Below are 8,544 nucleotides of genomic sequence, written 5' to 3'. Positions count from 1 at the left end.
TTGTTGAAATGACTATTGAACAAGGTTATATCGGTGAATTAGGAATCCGTCGTTATGTTGGCCCCTGGTGGTGTGGATTCAAGAGTTGGATGGAACATTTAAGCACACTTTGCAGATTGAGCACAGGTGGGGAATTGCTTGCCTGTGTGTTACTTTGTTCATCTTGAACTTCTGCTATAACATTAGATTAATGTGAGATATTTGTTGAGAAGGTGCTTGATGTGAAGTGCAAGTCTATAGTTACTTAAATGTGTTAGCATGTTTGTTTTATTTACTTTTTAAGAATTCAGTACCCATATCTTTGGCCCTTCACTCAGGTACCAGCCAGCACACCAGTTTACAAACCAGGATGGGAAGTAACAAATTTAAATTTCTTTTTACACAGGTATCAAAGAAAGAAATTGTCTGCCATTCCAAGTCCCGAAGAAACAAGAAGAAGAAAATTCCTTTGTGCACTGGGGAGGAGGTGGACATGGATCTGAGCCATCTGGAGTATGTATGGCACTTGTCCTAGGCTGCTCCTCTGCTCATTCTCATTCAAGCCCATGCAGTCTAGTACATATTTTTCTCATTCATACATTTGGTTGAGATGCTTACCTGGTAGTGATGAGGGACTTATGGGATATAAGTATAGGGAAATATCAAACTTAAGAGTTAATAGACAGTGGTTCATGTTTCTTTATTCTTTACATAAAACCACAAAGTTTTGAAATATAAAATTTAAAAGATTGTAGCAAGTTGAAAATTACCCTGTATGTTATTTAACTTGTAGAGAGAACATCTTGAAACGTGGCTAATAGTTTTTATTTTTTTCATAATACATTAGAAATGGTTAGTCTGATGATAAAGATAGTTGATTACAAAATTAAAGAGCAGGAAACATGTTAAAGTGAGGCTTGACACTACTCTATAAAAGAAGAAAGATAGAGAGAAAAAAATATACAGTATATAAAATTAAGTATACCCCAATTTTTTTTTTTTTTTTTTTTTTTTTTTTTTTTTTCCTCTTTAATCCATTGAAACCAAGTACTTGTACTATTTTTGTTTGCAAAATTTTTGTTTACAGTTATATAGCAGTAAAAATTGCTTAGTTGCCAAGGAATTAATTAGTGGCCCTGACTGACCTCTCCTGCTTTCCTCATTCCCCGTATTTCCAGAATTCTTCTTCCGTGAATTTCAGAAAAGCAGGAAACATACCATCTTGTTTCTGGCGCAACCAAACTTTAAACGACAATGGATAATACTTTTCCCCTCATTGAATCAGTTGCTTATCAGCCTTATTCATTGCATTTTTCCTGGAAGCCTCTGTCACTATCACAAGTATTTTCTGGTTCTAATCAAGGGCTACCTTTTGTGTAGGTCAGGATTGTAAAGTTCAAAAAAAAAATACATTTTCTTAGAAGATGAATGGTGCAGGATCCTATGCAAGAAATCTATCTTTTCCCTTTTATCTTGGTTTTTATTATTATTATTATTATATATATATATTATATAAAATATATATATATATATAATATATATATATATATATATATATATATAATATATTTTTTTTTTTTTTTTTTTTTTTTTTTTTTTTTTTTTTTTTTTTTTTTTTCATGTCTCACCCAACTTCTTATTCTTGTTTAACAGTATCTTCCATAATTTTTTTATATATACCCACTCTCTTCCATGTTTGCACATAATGATAATATTTAGGATATTCTTTTGGTTGCAGTATGCTCATGCTCTGTTTTCTTTGAGGTATGGTAGCTAGTATCTACATGGAAACCCTTTATTTTTCAAATGGTCAAAGTGAAGATTATTGTTCTCTTTGATATTGTATTTGTCTTTGACTGTCTCCTATGTAAATGGGAAAATTGACTGTTGGTTGCCATTTTCCATAGCACAGGTTGCTATGAATCAGTTGGACTATACCTTTTTATTTTCATTCCTTTCAATCTGCCTTCTTCTTTTTCCAGAGCATAATTCATGTTCTGTTATCATGGAAATAATTATCAAAATCCTAAAACAGTGTTTTTTTTTCTTTCCCAATCACTTCACCTCCCCTTTCTTCTCAGTGCTGATTCCCCTGTCCTCTGGCTTCGCTTGGATCCAGACATGACGCTAATGCGTGCTGTAGAGGTGGAACAAACCTGACAATCAGTGGCAGTACCAGTTGAGACATGAACGAGATGTAACAGCTCAGACTGAGGCTATCAATGCCCCTTCTGCGATTAGCAAAGCAAGGTATTATTTTCTCCAGACCTTTAACTGCTTGAGTTATTTTGACACCTGTATAACAGATAATAAGATTATGCTGATTTGCAGCAATGTAGAAACCAATGAATAAAGGCAATATTTCAATAATGTTTTTATACTTCTTACAGAATATTATACTATTAAATTATGGTGTTGACGTTATTTCAAATTATGCCAGGGCTTCATGTTTAAGAAGATGTTTTTTTCAGGAGCTGTAACAACTGAAATGAGGAATACTCTAAATGCAGTTTTGGAAAATGAACAGTGCTTTTACAAGGTCTGTTTTACACCTTACGTACTTATAAGAATTTTGGTATGAGCATTAGCATTTACTTCAATATTAGAGAAAAAAATATAGATAAATGGAGAACCTATTTTGTTAATTTATATGAATATTATTAGTGTTTATCAACTTTTCTTCTTTGAGAGTCAAATTCCTTTTCTTGTCTTTTTCTGTATGTACTCCCTACACCCCAAAATACTTTTTTTTTCTAAAACAGGTCCGTTGTAGAGCAGCACACTGCCTGACCAGAGTAGCCAATGCCATGGTAGCAAAACTGGAATGGTCCTCCTGCAATGATGCAGATCTTCCGCAAGATGTTTGGATCCTTTTCTTGCCCCAATATTATAAGGCAACATGACTTTACAAGCTTACAGAACTATTTCATTCTCAAGGTTAGAATGTTGAAATGTTTATCATATTTGTTTTCTTGTGTTGTTAATTATTTTAAATGCATGATGATATTCATGCATGTTTGAGGGCATTCTTGTGCAAAGGTACTCTGAGACCAATTTGAGAATGCCTTTATTAGATGTTTTATTAGCTTAAACTTTCATCTATAAAGTAAGCATTGATATGTTCACATTAACCACATATTTCAGGCATGGTCTGAGAAACAACAACCTTGCTTATTATCCTTGTTGATAGGCATCTTTTGCTTACTTTGTAGACACTGCCGGTTGCCATGGCTGGTCTTCGCAACACCCACAAGCAATGTCCTCCTGAAGTTTTAGGGTTCTGATGGACCTCTTCAAGTAAGTGATAATTCCAAGAACCGCTACTCAGACAAACTACTACCGCTCTGCACTTGTTGATGCCTTGGCAGCAGCAGCTTCTCAGCACTTGTGCAGCATGACCCAGCAACCATTACTTCAGACACTCTGACTGAGGTATGAAGAGGATTTTAAGCGAAGTATGATGATAACATGTACCTTAAATGTGCAGAAGTCTTTCAAATGGTGATCAAACCATCATATATAAATTACGTATTTGGTCATGTTATAGTATTATTCCCGAGTCATGATATATTGTTTTAAAGGAAATTATTTTCTTTTTCTTTTAATCAGATTGTTCGTTACTTGAACTTAGAAAAAATGCTTCCTTGTTATAAGTACACTGTGACAGTATCCTGCCTCCGTGCTCTGCGGGTTCTCCAGAAGAATGGGCATTTACCTCCCAAATCAGATATCTTCAAGGCATATGCTGCTTATCCACCAAATATAAGGTAAAAAAACATAGTAAATTTTGTTTATTAAAGTATAGTGATGATTAATATAGTGACTGCATATTTGCATTCTCAGTGCATATGGCTATTTCTGACCATTATATAGTAGTACCTCAGTTTATCTAAAAGTATTGCTGAAATTTCTCGGCAGATGTGCGCCTTGCAGCAATTGAGCAGATAGTAGACTTCTTGATCCGTGACGGGACACGTGAAGATATGGATTTCTTGCTGACACTGGCTGAGTCAGACCCTGTTCCAATGATCCGATATCGTACCCTTGTACTGTTAGCTAAAAATCCTCCATTCATCATGGGTCAGAGTCACAAGTTGGACACCCAGCAGCTGGTGGATCGCCTCTGGAATTCATGAAGTAATAACGAAATCATAACCTGAAGACTTGCAGATTGTCAGCATCTGGTGTGGCTGTAGTTGGCAGACATGATAAATAAAAGTTTAGGTTACTTGTAAAAATTTAAAAGCTGATCAACTGTCAGTTGTAGAATATGCATATCTGTGTATAATTATATTCAAATGTATTTCATCAGTGTCATGAGGCTATTTTTTGACAGTTCTGGACAGCCATGTGACTCAAGAGTACGTTGTGCAGTGCTGGACCTGTACTATGCCTTGTATGGTCGTCGTAGGCCAGCTTGCATTCCTGCCTCAGAACCTGCACTGGTGCTGAATCTTCGCAAACCACCAAATCCACCCATCATGAATCCTGTTATAGTAAGCTTTGAGTCTGTTCTATCGTAAAATGCGGTGACTAAAAAATGTCATAGAAAATTTGTCACTTATGATTAAACTTTCAGCATGAAATATTGGTGTTTACTTTGTAAGCACAGCAAGAAGGCTTGCTATGCTAGAAAAGTTCAACATTTTGTTATCATGAATTGATTCTGAAGGCTAATATGTAGTGTTTGTGTGTGTGTGTAGGTGCACACGTATGTAGACATGTACGCACGCGGACACGCACACGCACGCGGACACACACACACACACACACACACACACACACACACACACACACACACACACACACACACACACACACACACACACACACACTCATATATATATTAATTTTCCAAAACCCATACACACACAATGATCAGGTTTGACTGAGAGCCCCGATATAGCCTATCTTTAGTTGCCAAATACTAAGAAATAAAGCAGTAATTGTACTGCTTTTTCATTATGTGAATTTTCCCAATAAATGTTCAAATATAGTAATGAAAATTTTTCAGAAACATAATGATGGTGTTCTGTACATCAAGGAGTCTGTCAATTCACAGCCATGTTACAATACTGTGAATATTTTATATTTTATTAAGGAATTTCGCTACAGAATCAAATGGCATCCATATCACTGGGGTGTAACAAGGTGTGAATGTCAAACTGTGTCCGTATCACGAAAATTATTAAAATGCCATAACCTAGCTAAGGCTGTCCTTACATCTACTACAAGCATTTTATGTATTTTCAGCATTTATTATTGAAGTTAAGGAACTCTGTTGGTGTTAAAAGGATGAACTTATCCAAAATCTCTCCTACAGGTGAAAGAAGAAGAGGAAGAGAAGGTATTGCCCTTGAAGCGTGAGGCTCCACCGGATGACGTCTTCCCGGAGCTCAAGACGGAAATCAAGACCGAAGTGAATGAGATGCCCGTTGAGGTTATCTTTACAGAAGATTCTAAAGTTAGAATAAAGGTTGGCAAAACTGTATCTGTTAAGCAACTTGCATTTTATTGTTCTTTGTAAAAGATAAGTGATATTTATAACAATCAGTTTTGGGGATTCCATTCTTTATTCTGCAACCCACATGTATATTTTTCTTCTTCTTTTACTAAAAAGATATTGCTGTCTACTAATACCTAAAAGCACTGCCAAACATTTATTTCCACTTCCAATGTTATCACATGTAAGAGAGAGTAATTAGTCTTTTCTCTCATACCTCTTAAGCAAGATGATGTGGAAGTGTTTGATGAAGAAGTTGATTGCACAGTGACACCCAGTATGCCAACAAGTATTGATGGTGACATATCAGAATCGACAACATCACTGCCTGGAGAATGTCATAATGTATCTGGGGCCCCTACAGGTAAGCAGTATACTTTTGCATACAGGTTGAATATCAATTCATATATGTACATGCATATGTACATACATAAATACAGGCATATAAACATAAGTATATATTTAAGTACATAAGTATGTATATACATACTAGTACATACATACATATACATGTACACAGACATATATATATATATATATATATATAATATATATATATATATATATATATATATATATATATATATATATATATATATGTACATACATACATATACATACATACATTCATACATACATACATACATACATACATACATACATACATACATACATACATACATACATACAGTTATGTACATAATTACTATCATACATACATACATACATACACACACATTTAGGTACATAAGTACATACATGTATACATACATACCTGTATACATACATACATGTACATGTATGTATGTTTGTATTTATTAGGTTTATGTATATGTGAGAGTGTGCTTCAGCTTACTTTTTTTCCAGGCTTTGACTCGGACATGTTCCGCACAGGCAGTGCTGATTCTCATGGAAAATCCCACAAAAGCAAGAAGAAGAAAAAGGATAAGAAACACAAGAAGCACAAGAAGCATAAACATGAGCACAAAGACAAAGATAAGCTTGACAAGCTTGACAAGTTCATTCAAGAGGAAAACCTGAGTTCAGGTTCATCAAACCCACCGAGCCCAGCCTCTCCAAATATGCCAAGCAGTATGACCTTCTAATGTAATGGTGTGTGGCATTCCATATTTTGCTTCATTGCAATTTGGGGAAGTCAGCTTGAAGATTCCATGGACTCATGTTTCTACTTCCTTCAAGTTTGTTTATGAAAGCAAGTTGTAAAAGTTTGTGAATGAGCACAACATTGGTGGTAACAACTCTAATTTTATGCAAATTTAGCAGAAGCTGCTTGTGTTCATATAGATTATTTATGTATTGTAAATATGTTTTAAAAGAATCATAAAAGTAATGAGAAACAAATATTACTACTGGTTTGATAGAAGTAGGGTTACCTTTTTAAGTTGCAGTGTTATCTGCATTGCTGCTTGTAATATATAGAAATAGCCTTGAAAAGCAGGATTGCCACTAGGATTCAAATCACTAGTGCATAAAGGGAATACAAAAAACAACTTGGTTGAATGTGGATAAAATAAACACTAAATATGTGATAGAATAATTTTATTGCAGTTTGTAAGTATGTGAATTATATGGAGGTTACATTACAGTAATATTTAATGTTAAAAAGCATCTCAACATGGACTTGACATTTGTTTGTTTTCATTGTATATTAGTTGTTGATTAGCAGTAGAAATATTGCAGATTATTGACAGTAGATTTAACTAACAGTTTAATATTGTGGTCAGATACTACCATATGGCCATTATTCCATAGTTGAGCTAAGTAATGATTTACATTTGAGTTGACACTTGTGCATAGTGATGAAGCAAGCTTTATTGCACAGTTGGTATTATGATGCAGCAGATATTGTAAAGGATATAATGCAGTGATATTCAATTATATTGTAATTAGGAAAGAACATTCATCAGCCTTAGGATATATGACATTATTTAAGATATATAATTTTTAAAACTATTGTATTTTTTAATAATATGAATATAAAAAAAATGTTGGACAACAGTGCAAACTTTCTGAGTTTTGTATCTTCCAGAAGAAGACAAAAGTTGGATTAATCAACCACACATCTTAGGACTATTAGCTAATACCAGAAGGAACCATTTAATTCCATCTAATAATTGCAAACTATTGATTACACAGAAACACAACCAATGATTTAAGACCCCCCCCCCCCCCCCCCCATCCCTTGCTCATGTTGTTAAGGGTTAGGAGAAAGGGACTGGAGCCCCGTGTGGGGGATCACTTGACCTGGGACCTCAGCCTCGCCCCAACTAGTTTTGCTTGGTCTTTTCTTCTCCTTTCCTTTTCCGTCTCTTCTCCAGCCCCTTCGTCCACTTATCTTAATCATTTCCTCATTCTTACCCCTTTTGGCCACAGTGCTTTTCTAAATGACCTTTGATGTCTGGCACATTTATTTGTATTGACCATTAATCATTCTGGAAATCCACAAACATTGCCTCATTGAACAAAAAAAAGCTGTCACAGAAAAAATGCACTTGATATTCACCCTTAGGAAATCATGGGCAGAAACAAACTGACAGAACTACTATCAACTGTCCTCATTCATTTATTAATAATAATTTGGAAGTATTAGATGTTATATTTTGGATGATTATGATGAAAACACTGGCATGGGCAGACACTGGAGGTAGATGGCCATAAGGAGTGTGTTTCTGCATTTACACAGGTCATGGTTTTTTACCTATGAAGGTAGAATTGGTCTCACTTTATTTTGAAAAGGCAGTGCTTGGGGAAATTTCCAATCCATCTTCAAAAGTTTGATATTCTTTACTTGTTACAACTATCCAAATTTATATTAATTAAAAAGAACAAAAAAAAAAAGTTCTTATCATGATTTTTCTCACTTACAAGAAAAATACATATGATATAAGAACGTGGAATGGACATGTCTTAACCTTTGCCTTTCGAATAAAATTAGACCAGTCCCTTCTTCATCGACCAAAAATGACAACCAGAAGAAGAACAAAAAACAAGAAAACATGAAACTCTTTGAATCGGAAAGTTTATACACAGTCTATAAATGT

General features: G+C 34.6%; 1 pseudogene; it reads left to right on the top strand.

The window, feature by feature from the left end:
• The window catches only part of LOC119572061, a 15,410-nt pseudogene extending 7,901 nt beyond the window's left edge, over positions 1-7,509 (top strand).
• Positions 7,510-8,544: the final 1,035 nt, after the last annotated feature.

The sequence above is a fragment of the Penaeus monodon genome, unplaced genomic scaffold, assembly GCF_015228065.2.
Source record: "Penaeus monodon isolate SGIC_2016 unplaced genomic scaffold, NSTDA_Pmon_1 PmonScaffold_938, whole genome shotgun sequence".
NCBI lineage: Eukaryota > Metazoa > Arthropoda > Malacostraca > Decapoda > Penaeidae > Penaeus > Penaeus monodon.
This window is presented reverse-complemented; position numbering and strand designations above follow the sequence as displayed.